The sequence below is a fragment of the Gopherus evgoodei genome, chromosome 1 (genome assembly GCF_007399415.2).
Source record: "Gopherus evgoodei ecotype Sinaloan lineage chromosome 1, rGopEvg1_v1.p, whole genome shotgun sequence".
NCBI classification, from domain to species: Eukaryota; Metazoa; Chordata; order Testudines; family Testudinidae; genus Gopherus; species Gopherus evgoodei.
Window position 1 is genome coordinate 234477502 of NC_044322.1, and position 13682 is coordinate 234491183.

General features: G+C 36.0%; 1 long non-coding RNA gene across 1 annotated transcript in view; it reads right to left on the reverse strand.

Annotated features, from left to right (window-relative positions):
* Positions 1 to 13682, reverse strand: part of LOC115637939 — a 351855-nt gene that overhangs the window by 283089 nt on the left and 55084 nt on the right. Inside the window, exon 2 of the long non-coding RNA XR_003997376.1 lies at positions 2021 to 2078. This is a non-coding gene — a long non-coding RNA (uncharacterized LOC115637939). The remainder of the gene's footprint in view (positions 1 to 2020; positions 2079 to 13682) is intronic.

Genomic DNA, 13682 nt, shown 5'->3' on the forward strand with positions numbered 1-13682 from the left:
TATTCGGTGAAAAATATGTATCTGACTCAGAAGTTCTAACTTTGTTATTTTTTTGGACTTGCTTTTCATTTCATGTTTAATTACCACCTGTTGCATGTGATTAAAAAAATCTCTATTAGTACATTCATCTGTATTTGTATACAAAATATGCTATTTCATGGTCTTCTGATGTTACATTAATATTTATATTTGTGCATCACAATTTATAAGATTTATATAAAGCTATCTTAAATTGTCCAAAGCCATACCTGACTTGTAGTCTCTCCTTATAAGCGTTTCTAAAACATTCAAACCCACCCCAAAATAAACAAATGAAAAATATTTCACAAATCCAAAATATTTCCAAATTGCTAACATTTTTATAAAATGTGTTTAATTCTCCTACCTGCTCGCTACCTGTAGCAATTCTCAAATGTAGAAATAAACAAAGACCAAGCCTAGTGCTTGCAATATAAAACCCGATTACTGGTAAAGATCACAAAGAAAAAGAATTCATTCAGACTGAGAGCCTTAAAAGCAATTCAAACTTTCTGGATTACATCACTGGAAGCAGTATGTAATTTGTTCCAATTGATGTCATTTGCTCACATAAAGCCATTATTTTACAAAGCACCTCAGCATATTTGCTCTTTCCCCACTCCCCAAGCCCCAGAACAGACTTACTTGCACCTGACATATCAAATATATATAGGAAAGACAACTCAAAAAAGTAATCAAGCCTGACATTTTTGCACCCAAATCAAATTAATATGTGAAATTAAGGAATAAAATATTACATCATATGAGAAAAGGCATATTTTTGTAACTGAAAATGTAAAAAGCACTTGTTCATGTCCTGTTCATACAATGACCTTGGATAACTCAGATCTGCTCTTGTGGGATTTGCAACTTCTTTCCTGAATGAATTCAAGATGAGGTAATGCCATTCAAAAGAGGCCGAACAGTGAAACATTACATGTAGAACTCAAACATCCTGGCCCCAGTTCTAACCTCTGTAATTATATTTAACTGGGTCAATGGAATTTCTTAACTTCCGCTACTTGCTTCTCTGCTTCTAGATTTAAAAAGTGCCAGGTTCACATGACTAATATATTAATATGCAGTATTTCAAATTATGACTAGAAAAACACTCAAGGGAAAGAAATCTGAATATGTGCAAATGCCACATGGTTAACGGTAAGTATATTTTTGCAGCTCATCTGCAGCATGGCAAGCAGACTGCAGCCGGATATTCACTGTGCACTGCATACTGTACTACTGAATGAGCAGCCCTTCATTATTTCACTATCCACATCTAAGACGGCAGTCCAATTGCAAATTCTGTTTTTCATTACCAAGCAATGTTCCCTCTTTTAAGTACTTTAAACAACAGAAATCTTTATGAAGCAATGTAGGATAACAACTTGTTTAAACTGACTTTAGGGTCAATTAAAATAAAGCAACTCTACATTATGCTTTTAGAATAGAATAAAGTTATGGAAAAATATGTTCTGTGTCACTAAAACTGCTAAAAATTATTTGTGTGGAACATGAAAATCTTTAGAATAGAGAGTGCATAGAAGTAGCTATAAAAGCTGCACCATTACAATCAATTCATAGTGACACAATACAAGAGAGTTTTTGTGTTCATCTTCTGGATGCACTAAGTAGAACAGAGGGCTTGGTATCTATATCCCTCCCCCACAAATACATTTTACTAAATTTCTAAAACCTCATTTACAATTAAACTCTCAAAGACTATTTAATTCAATAGGACCCTATTCTGAACTACATTCGGAAAGAGGACCATGTTATAGTTAACTAATACATACATTTCCTTTACTTATATGTTCTTTACACAAATCACCATGGAAAATCACCAAAATGCAGACTTTGAAGATTTAAAAAAAACAAAAACAATTCCAAATCCATTTGTTTACCTTTGCAAGAGATTCTTTAATTTTAGGCACACGTCCCTTGTTCCTAGAAAAAGGATTGTGTTCACAAGGAACAATTAGAAGTAACAAAATATCTTCCTTACCTTTCATATTTTTGCTGAGGTTGAAGGACTGGAGAGTCACGTGGAAATTTTCTCAGTCCTGTTTTTTTAAAAAATTAAATCTTTAGTTTGGAATGCATAGAAGGATGACTCATACACTATACCATAAATTACAAATGCAATCTGAATAGCTGAGTTTGTACAAATACATGCACATTTAAACAAAAAAGGCAAATACTGATTGCAATTCTTCAACTTTTTTAAAACTCCTAGTACAGCATAACATAAAAGGGACCCAGTATTGTGCACTGTCCCAAAAGTGCACGTTACTCGAGTAGATTTTAGATGAAGAGTGAAATTAATCTAATTCACTCTTCTTTGTTCCTCTTTTGGGGGTTCCACGTTCACAGCCTATACAGTTATTTGCAGCAAACAAATATGGAGGGTTAATTGCTATTCTGCTTGAAGTATATATTTACAGAAGCAGTCTAAGGACATTAAAGTATTTTTTTTTCAAGCTGGAGTTAAGTTCATAACCCCATTTTTAAAAAGTTCAGGATTGTTTCTTCAGTATAATAATTTTGATTCCCTAAAGAAAGTTCAACACTTCTGCACATTATATGAGCAGTGAAAGGTCAGAAGTTATATGGGAAAAGAGTAGTGAAAACATAGTCAGAAATTAACCTTTTGTTAAAAGTCTTATCAGAAATCTTGTATTCACAGGGATACAGTTCAGTTCTAGGAGTTCAAGGATATATGGTATGGACTGAATATGAAAAGTTAGCATGCCCAGAACATTTTCCCTTTTCAGTTAAACCCTAACTTACCTTGCATAGTCAAAAACAGCTAGTGAAACTAGACTGTTAGAAATCTGAATTCTTTTGTCCACTGTCTTATTTTATGTGCCTACTTTTCCATTCTGCTGCCATCTGCTGGCAGTTGTTCTATTCTACAAAACAGTCTTCCCTGTTGTACTGCTCACATATCATACAGTATGAACTTCATTTTCCGTGTTCCATGACCAACCAATCAGGTACTGTAATACTTCCAGGTCAAATATTTTTATCATCAACAGACTGTATCCAGAGGTCAACATGACTTTTCTTGTCTCTGAAAAAGGATGCCTCTAAAAATGTTGTATACAAAAATAGCATTCAGTAATTATAATTTTTACCATATTAAAATGAATAGCTTTTTCAGATCATTTGAGTCAAGGTTTTTTTTTTTAAAGCTTTAATTCAACTTATTGAGACTTTTGTTTGAGCTTTTCAAAGCACACATTTTATCATGAGGCTTATATACAATCAGTTTCCCTTGAGGTTTAGTTCATTTTATGATAATATTTCACTGCTCTTATTAATTTTATGAAAATGGAAGGTCAAGTCATTCCACAACAGTAAAGTTCATTGTTATTGTTTTTAGTAAGTCAAATAGGAAATAAGTTGTTACTAACTAGCTTTTAATTAACTGCCTATCTTAAGAATGCAGTCATGACAAAATATGGCATTTCTGTTATTATTTAAATTGTTAAAAATATAATACTTGTACACTATGTAAGCCATGAGCCATACAAATGATAGGTGATGACCTAATGTAATTAAAGTTATTAATATCATTTCTATTTAAAAATAACAGAGAGACTTTCATACAAAAGAAATAAAGAAAAATTTCACTGAAAAGTTACCTCCAACAGTATTTTACTTGAAGGAAATTTATTACCGTGTTACTACAGCACATTAACAATAGGAAGTGCCACTCTGATTACAAAGAAATTACAACAAAATAGGGATAAGAAACATCACAATTAAGTTGCCTTCACTGTAGATTTGTTTAAACTTTAAGAAGGTTCATATTAATTTCACACACATTTTTGAATGGTTATATTAGAGAGGATGGTTCCAAACTTAACATGGCATGATACATTGTAATGTAACTGACTGAAAGATCCATATATGTAGTACTGCTGTAAGGAAGGCTACAACAGCTCCGCAAGGAGTGTGAAAAAGTTTGTTCAGTTACTCAGATTTGTCTTGCAGCATCAAAATATAAACCACAAAAGTTACAAAGGAAATCCCCATCTCTAGCTGCAGGTTCTCATGGTAGCAAACCTAAATGTATATCACTGTGAAAGTCATACTGGGGTAACAATGCACAAAAAGCAATTTATTTGAAACACTGGAGACTAACCCTTTCTCTTGGCCTACTAACGTGGCTGAAAACTGGGGAACTCTGCCATGGGAAAATGGGGGAAGAAGCAGCCTCCCAGTTTCTCCAACCCAACAACTTTAGTAGTCTCTGCAACCCATGTCCTCCCCCTCCCATGATGCAAGAACCAAAAAGATGCATAAATTGGCACATCTTCTAGTCTTGACAATTCTTCAACACAAAGAGAGCATCCATGAGGTTTTACTCCAAAACTCTTTATGTGGTTTCCCCAAATTCTATCACCCTCCACTTCCTCCATCTCCATAGTACACAGCAGAACCAGGCCAGTTCTGAAGCAAGAATGCATTTCTGCATCCCCAGTAGAAGGAGCAGAATTTGCCCCTGAGAATCCAGATGAGGCTTAAGTCAGTCATTTCATTATTTCTGTCCATCTGCACCTACAAATCCGGAGTACACAGACTAATCACAGAGTTCAATCAAAAGTAGAAATGGAAAACTGCTGGAGCCTCCAACTTCAGTTTCTTTGTGAATGCCACTGAATTATAACTGAGACCCAGACTGCACTTTGGGGAACCCAAGTATACATGTGCACTTCAAGTGCAGCATGGAGCAACAGTGTCTGAGCTGAGCCAACAACAAAACATAGCTCAATAGTGGAAGTCAGTTTTCACTTTATTATTATTTACTGTCTATATCACATTGTTGTCTAAAGGCCCTCAAGCCCATTGTGCTAACTGCTGTAGTAAAGAGCCAGTCCCTGCCTGGCTACCTGACAAAGCTAACAATCTAAATTAATGATCAAATGCAAAAGTTGGATGAAAGAAATGAGGGAACTGGTAAGGTTTGGGGACAAGGGAAGCGAGGTAAGAGTATTCAACATCATTCTGCAAACACTCATATGTTTAAAATACTTCTTCAGTTGCATCTGAAGAAGTGGGTTTTTTGCCCATGAAAGTTTATGCCCAAATAAGTCTGTTGTCTTAAAAGGTCACCAGATTCCTCATTGTTTTTGTGGATACAGACTAACATAGCTACCTCCTGATGTTTAAATATGCGACTAGCCCCATTGAAATCAATGAGACTACTCATCTGCTCAAAATAAAGCTTGTGCATAATGGTTTGCAAGATTGGGGAACACAACGCAGCTCGCCACCCGCTAAATTCTTATCAATTACCATGTTCTGTAGGCTTCATGGCAGATGTGAGCTTTAACAAAGATTTGAAAGGGGACAATAAGTGGTTGTACAATTTTCAGGGGGGCGGGGATGGCAAAGGTTGATATCGTGATAAATTAAGACATCAGATAGCGAGCGTGAGGCCAAGTTGTGAAGTGCCTTAAGTGTAAGGGGTATGGGTGGAACTTCCAAAAGTACTTGAACATCAGTGGGGATAGTGCACTCTGGGCCAGATGTTTAAAAGTATTTAGGCATTTTAAGTCCTTCTGAAATCAATGTAAGTTAGATTCCTAAATATAGTACCTTTTAAAATACCTTAACTCCTTTAGACCCTTTTGAAAAGCCTACCCAAGAAGCTCATGTCTGATGTCAAAAAGAGGCGACATAACAGAAGTGATGAGAAAAGAAAAAGATTGGCAAAGCAGTGTTTTGAATGGATTTACTATCTCAGTTAGGAAGCCCTGGTTAGTCTGTGCACCCATCATTGTTGTTATTTACATTTTTAAAAATTTTTTTTTTAGAAATACAGCAAACAGAGAAAGAACTCCAGATTCAGCAACCAAATAAAATGGAGCATCCTAATTTTTTTTTTATGTGGATCAGATAAGTAGCATTTGTGAGGTAGGTGCCCACAGTATATACCCTGCAAAACTTCAAAGAAACAAGGAACTCATTTTGATAATAAAAAATTAGGACCATAATACCTTTTTTGAAAATAAAACCCAAGATTCAGAATGAGTTTGGTGAAGTCACCTTAACAAAGCTCTCGGGATGAAATCCTGGCTCCAGTGATGTCAATGGCAAAATTCCCATTTGACTTCAATAAGGCCAGGATTTCATCCTTTGCCTGGTATCTGTATTAAAATATATATTAATCTAACCTAATGCTTATTCAGAGGATATTTAAAATCACTTGTTCTTGTTTTCAAGATAAAAACAGAGAAAAAAAGTTTTCAAATCTGGAAAAGTCAAGCTGAGGCAGAAGATATCTTTATGCCCACATGTTTATATCATGTATGTACAAACAAACACCCTTTTCCAGATTTTAGACAAAAGGACTGCTATGATGCTTCATCCATGCATGGAGCATCCCTCTACTTCACAATTCCCTTATATGTCTGATATTGAGACAAGTAGTTTTTTAAACCTGAGTAGGATTTACACAGACCAGATGCCACCATAAAAATAAAGCCACTTGAATCTTAATAAAATACACAGTAATGAAAATGTTGTAAGACAAATATTAAAAACATAAAATCCTAACAAGCTCAATCACAATGAAACAGGGTCAAAGCCACCAAGTCCAGATATTTTTGCACAAAGCCAACACACACCAGATGTATTTGCATTTTAGTTCTGGAGAGGTGGGGGAATGAACTATCATGAGCACTAGGATACAGTCACAATTGCTGAAAAGACAAGCGTATATTTAATATTTCACAAACCATCATCATCTAGTTTTGTACTGAAACAAACTCATTTTAAAAGACTACAGTGCCTCAAAATCTATGCAATAAAAGAGACATTGACATGTGTTAAGTTAAAAAACCTCAAAAAACACTATGGGAGGTTGGGGTCCGCCCCAATTTTTTCATTATTTATTTTTAGAGGGACTTTGTGACACATCAATCCCCAAAAAGCATGTCCAGTTAAATGTAGACCTAACAGAACTGGGGTCGGCAACCTTTCAGAAGTGGTGTGCCAAGTCTTCATTTATTCGCTCTAATTTAAGGTTTCGTGTGCCAGTAATACATTTTAATGTTTTTAGAAGGTCTCCTTCTATAAGTCTATAATATATAACTAAACGATTCTTGTATGTAAAGTAAATAAGGTTTCAAAATGTTTCAGAAGCTTCATTTAAATTAAATTAAAATGTAGAGCCCCCCGGACCGGTGGCCAGGACCCAGGCAGTATGAGTGCAACTGAAAATCAGCTCGCGTGCTGCCTTCGGCACACGTGCCATAGGTTGCCTACTCCTATAATAGAAGAAACAAACCTAGTTTTTAAGTCATAGGTATTTGTGACTGTTAATATTTCCTTAGATGCACAAAAGGCTACTGCTCTCTCTCTCTCATTTAAAGGAACGTATTTGTGACAAATGTATTCAAAAGTGAAGCAAAATTTAAATAAAAAATATGAAATACATGGCAAAGAAAACTAAAATAATGCCCTCCACTTTCCTCCTATAAATCACATTTACAATGGTATGTAAATGGTACCCCACAAGTGAACAGTCTCTTTCAGAATATTTTCTGTTATCTAAGATAGTGAAAGCCAGGGTGGCATTCAAAATATACAGGTATTGCAATCAGATAAATAATTTGCATTTGTGAACTACTCGTATTTAGGCCCCGGTCCTCCAATAGGTTTAGGCACATCCCTGCACTTGCAGACAGCCCTATTTAACTCAATAGGCATATGGGTTTGCCTAGGCAGAAGTTATAGTATTTCTGATCCCAAGCATCACTTAATAGGGTGAATCATTTGAGCCTTGATGAGGAAAAAATGGCCTTTTAGAATAAGACTAAAAATTGGTTACAAATCAAAATTTGTCTGTGTTCCAGGAAATGTACTGTTAAAAAAAAAAAATCAGAACAGTAAAACTATCAGTCTTACTTATGAGCTACAATACATCATTATTATCCTCCTCCTTCTACCTAATTTACTAAATTTCTCACTGTAGTGCTACATATGATCATAAGTGAAAGGGAGATTTAAAATTTTAGTTTGAATTTTCTAACAATTAGAACCTAATATATATTTTGTATATCTGCAGAGGAAAGTTCCTTAAAATTCTTTAGGGTTAACTTTTAAAATGTGTAAAATGAATAACAATTCCCTGCAGGGGTGATACTCTAACAGACATCACCTTGTAAATCTGCCAAAACAATTTTGTTCCTTTCAGGTAACACTCTTTATAAGTGTCATTATTTAATCCTAACAAATGGTGGTTACATCTTTAACTGTAACTATAGATTTACTATGCCATTTCATATTTAGAATGTAAATCCTGACTTTTTTTATACTAGGGAAGTCCACTTTTGGTGATGGGAGGGGGAAAAAAAAAAAGACAGTCTATGTACAAAATATACCATAGCACAGAGCATGCCATGAAGACCAGTTCAACTCTGGTGCAAACACACACAAATCCATTAATGTTAGTGGAGCTGCGCTCATTTATATCAAGTCTGAATCTGGCCCTAGGTTTAACAAGTTTTCCTGCAATTTTGTTTCTTTAGTTCTCACTCTTCCCTGTTCTGCAAGTACAAAACTCACGGAAACTCTTTGATGCTTCTTTTGTCAAGGTAGTCTTTTCCCATATGCTACAAAAAGGAAACCATGTATAAATCTTCCTGGACTTCAGTTGAAAGAATAGTTATTTTATTGCTTATGGCAGTAAGAAAACAAAATAGTATTTATACTTCATTATTAACCTGTTTTAGTCCTGTAAACATGTATTCCTTCCACTCCCAACATGAGATTTCATGGAAAAGACCACGGCCCATTCCATAATACAACTAAAATGTGAAGTATACTAGATACTCCCTATATCCTCCCCATGAAAACAGCCCATTAAATTTGTGTCAGCTGTATTTTCCTGTCAGAAAAAAAGCAATCTGACAGACAGGAAAAATGCAGCATTGGTCATGGTTAGCATCAAGGGATTACTGAAAGCATGTCACATGCTTTTAAAATTACATGAGATGTTTCTATTAGCTTAGACAAAAAGACTAAGCAGAGAAAGGCCATACATTTCCTTTTATAATTAGCTGCGTCTTTGCCATTCTCCCCTTAATTCACATTTAATATTTTTGAGAAACACTAAGCTCAGACTTAGTCAAGGCTGCACAAGAGGCCAGCACCTCCTCTAACAAAAGCCATTTTGTAAGAGGCCACGAGATTCATACTTGTCCAATCCCCAGCATTTACGTAACAAAATGGTGACTGAGATGGTCAGCGATATTGGTCCTTCTAACGAGTACAACTCAAATGAGTGTGTGCTTGTAAACTTCTTCCTGAAGCACCTGACAGGATCTTGCTGCTCCTTCTTTGAGGGCATCTCACATAGCCCAAAGATGCAGTGTCTGGTTAGATTAGTTTTGCTCCACAAGAGGGGCAGCATTATGTTATGAGACAAGGGATCAGTAAGAAGCTGCTTCCCCAGCTCCCACCCCAGTCTCAACTGATCATCATGTGCTGGAGGAGGAGTGTACTGCACTTCTTACCATGCAGCCTCACCAGTCATGCAGTCTCACCAGCCACATACTGCCTGCAACAGGAACCAGGGCTGCCTAGACCAGGAGTTAGGAGGGAATACAGTCCAGGCAGCCTATCAGGGTATGTCTACACTTAGAGCTGGCAGTGTGATTCCAGCTCGCAGAGACACACTCACATTAGCTCTCATTGAGCTAAACATAGTAGTGTAGCCAAGACAGATCAGGCAGCAGCAAGTGGCAGCACAATACATATCCATGGGGTTCAGGGTACAGAAAACCCATGTTGCTGCTTGCCTAGGCTACTCTGGCTACACTATTATTTTAGTGCAAGTATGTCTACACAAGCTAGGAATCAAACCCCTAGCTCACAGTATAGCCATAGCCTCAGTGATGGAGTCTAGCACAGCTATCCATTGGAATGTATATGTCCCCCTTTACCATTATATCTGATCACCTCACAATCTTTAATGTATTTAATTTGCAATACCCCTAATAAAGTAGGGAAGCACTACTATCTCTATTTTACAAAAGAGGCAGAGACCAAGAGTCAGCTTTTTACAGGAATTTTGGCACTTTGCAGTACAGATAGGTCCCTATTACTATTTTAGTTAGTGAACTTAGATTTACCTGCAAATTCCCAGAAAATGTATTCTGTAATGCAAGATAAAGTGCTGTAAATTGGGGAGAATACTCTGTATTTTCCAAACATAGCAAAGAGTCTGAATTGCTACTTTACGTGCAAAACAGAACTTAACTCACCACTGGCACCTCAATAATGATTATACACACAGGATAAGGTCAACAGCTCAACTAATTGTTAATAATATATGGAGATATACCTATCTCATAGAACTGGAAGAGACTCTTAAAGGTCATCAAGTCCAGCCCCCTGCCTTCACTAGCAGGACCAAGTACTGATTTTGCCCCAGATCCCTAAGCGACCCCCTCAAGGACTGAGCTCACAACCCTGAGTTTAGCAGGCCAATGCTCAAACCACTGATCTATCCCTCCTCTACTATTGTGACATCACCTTATCACTACCCTTACTTTACATCCAATGTTAATTCAGCAATTCTATTGGTTGCAATGGCTCCTCAGTCTGAGGGAAGACTGGACCCATGTTTCAAGAGGTCTCAATGATATATTATGTTGCACAACTCTCATTGCTCTTTAAAAATTATTTGACCAGATGCTAGCCTTGGGCATCAATGTTTGATGGAACTGCTGGCTACTACATATCCTCAAATTATTAGAAATATCATTACAACTTTTTTTTAGTTTTCACGTACAATTTTTAGTCATTAAGCAAAAAACAAAACAAGAAAATCCAAGAGAAAAACTATGTTAAGATGGAGCTAAGGTTGAGAGTACATATCAGTAATTTACAATAAAATACATTACAGATATTTTGTAATTATCCGAAAAACAAGTGTTACAGATCTGATCTGTGATCACAAAAGCTCTCAATCATAATCATATAGTAATTGTACAGTATTAGCTGCCTTAACTGTGCATTTCTTCCCTTATCCTGTTTGGATTTCTCTTAAATGTAATTCTGAAAAAACTCTGAATTTCCAGGGTTCTTAATGATTGTTTTGGGGATAATTACAGCATCCCTATAAAGTACTTTAATCTAAATTACAGATGTGTACTATTAGCCTTAACTCCATTTTAACATGTCATTTTTCTCTTGGAATTATGAGTACCCTAACTGCTGATACAAACCATGGAAAATATTTATTGTTTATAAGGGTAGGAAATTCTCTATTTACAACTCTATTGCTGGCTGGGATTAAAACAGATTAGGAGCATCTGCAAAAAAGTCACTACTGCAAATAATACATGGAGGGGGGAGAAAGAAAAAAAAAAGGAGGTCCATAGACAGACACTTTACATTATCCTAGGAATATTAACATTTGAAGTCACTGTAAAAAAGTAAAGCATGATAAAATGGACATTTCTTTAAAAGGGTGCCAAAATTTATACTAGATTTAACTTCTTGTAATCTCCAAAATTGAAAATGGGTAGTGAGTATTTTCAATAGTGATTGGTTTTATACAGTTCTATAATTAAATGTTCAATATGGCTGCAGCAGTACCCACTGGAATCAGTGAATACTGACTCCCATTATGTGACAGGGGTATTAACCTTTTATAATCGTGACCCAGGTCAGGTGATAGGGGCCAGGAAATAAAGTTGTCTCTCTTACCAGAAGTCCTGGATGCCATACCCTTATTACAGTTGCCTTCTATGTTTTCCACTCAAAGACACCCTTTGAATTGAGAAATTTAAACTCAGCAGAATTTCCTATTTTTATATTTTAAATAAATATGGAGCAACTCAAGCTCACCTAGCACTGCTTCAAATTATATCATCTTTCAGTATTTGCTGGGGAAGGAAAAAGTGTAAAATATGTCTGAGAGGAAGGGATTGTTTCTGTTCTAATACTAAGAAAAAAAACTTTATGGTCTTTTAGTAATGACACACCAGTTATTTAAATAGTGTACATAATTAGATGTTTTGTATAAGTTATTAATATTGAATGCAAGGTAATGTATTTCAATAGCAATAATTCTCTTTGCTGTTTGATTAATAACAAGGTCAAACATTAATGGTTGACGTGCCAACTGCAGAACAAAATAAACGCATCTGTTTCTAGTGAACACATGAGCCTGAGCTAATCCATTAAGAAATAATATTATGAGAATAAATGGCTTTTGCAGTTACTTAAACATATCACTGAAACAAAAGGAGTACCATAACTGTAAAGCTGCTTATTAGAAGTTTACCAGATTGCCATTAATATAATTCCTAGGGCTCTCGATTAATCGCAGTAAACTCTCACAATTAACTCAAAAAAATTAATCGTGATTAAATAACTTAATCAAGATTAATCATAATTTTTATTCCACTGTTAAACAATAGAATATCAATTGAAATATATTAAATATTTTGGATGTTTTTTCTACATTTTCATATATATTGTATTCTGTGTTGTAACTGAAATCAAAGTGTATTATTTTTTACCACCAATACTTGCACTATAAAAATGATAAAAGAAATAGTATTTTTCAATTCACCTCATACAAGTACTGTAGTGCAATCTCTGTCATGAAAGTGCAACTTACAAATGTAGATCTTTTTTGTTACGTAACTGTCCTCAATAACAAAACAATGCAAAACTTCAGAGCCTACAAGTCCACTCAGTCCTACTTCTTGTTCAGCTAATTGCTAAGACAAACAAGTTTGTTTACGTTTACAGGAGATAATAGACTCATAGACTCATAGACTCTAGGACTGGAAGGGACCTCGAGAGGTCATCGAGTCCAGTCCCCTGCCCTCATGGCAGGACCAAATACCGTCTAGACCATCCCTGATAGACATTTATCTAACCTACTCTTAAATATCTCCAGCGATGGAGATTCCACAACTTCCCTAGGCAATCTATTCCAGTGTTTAACTACCCTGACAGTTAGGAACTTTTTCCTAACGTCCAACCTAAATCTCCCTTGCTGCAGTTTAAGCCCATTGCTTTTTGTTCTACCATTGGAGGCTAAGGTGAACAAGTTTTCTCCCTCCTCCTGATGACACCCTTTTAGATACCTGAAAACTGCTATCAGGTCCCCTCTCAGTCTTCTCTTTTCAAAACTAAACAAACCCAATTCCTTCAGCCTTCCTTCATAGGTCATGTTCTCAAGACCTTTAATCATTCTTGTTGCTCTTCTCTGGACCCTCTCCAATTTCTCCACATCTTTCTTGAAATGCGGTGCCCAGAACTGGACACAATACTCCAGTTGAGGCCTAACCAGCGCAGAGTAAAGCGGAAGAATGACTTCTCGTGTCTTGTTTACAACACACCTGTTAATGCATCCCAGAATCATGTTTGCTTTTTTTGCAACAGTATCACACTGTTCACTCATATTAAGCTTGTGGTCCACTATGACCCCTAGATCTCTTTCTGCCTTACTCCTTCCTAGACAGTCTCTTCCCATTCTGTATGTGTGAAACTGATTGTTCCTTCCTAAGTGGAGCACTTTGCATTTATCTTTATTGAACTTCATCCTGTTTACCTCAGACCATTTCTCCAATTTGTCCAGATCATTTTGAATTTTGACCCTGTCCTCCAGAGCAGTTGCAATCCCTCCC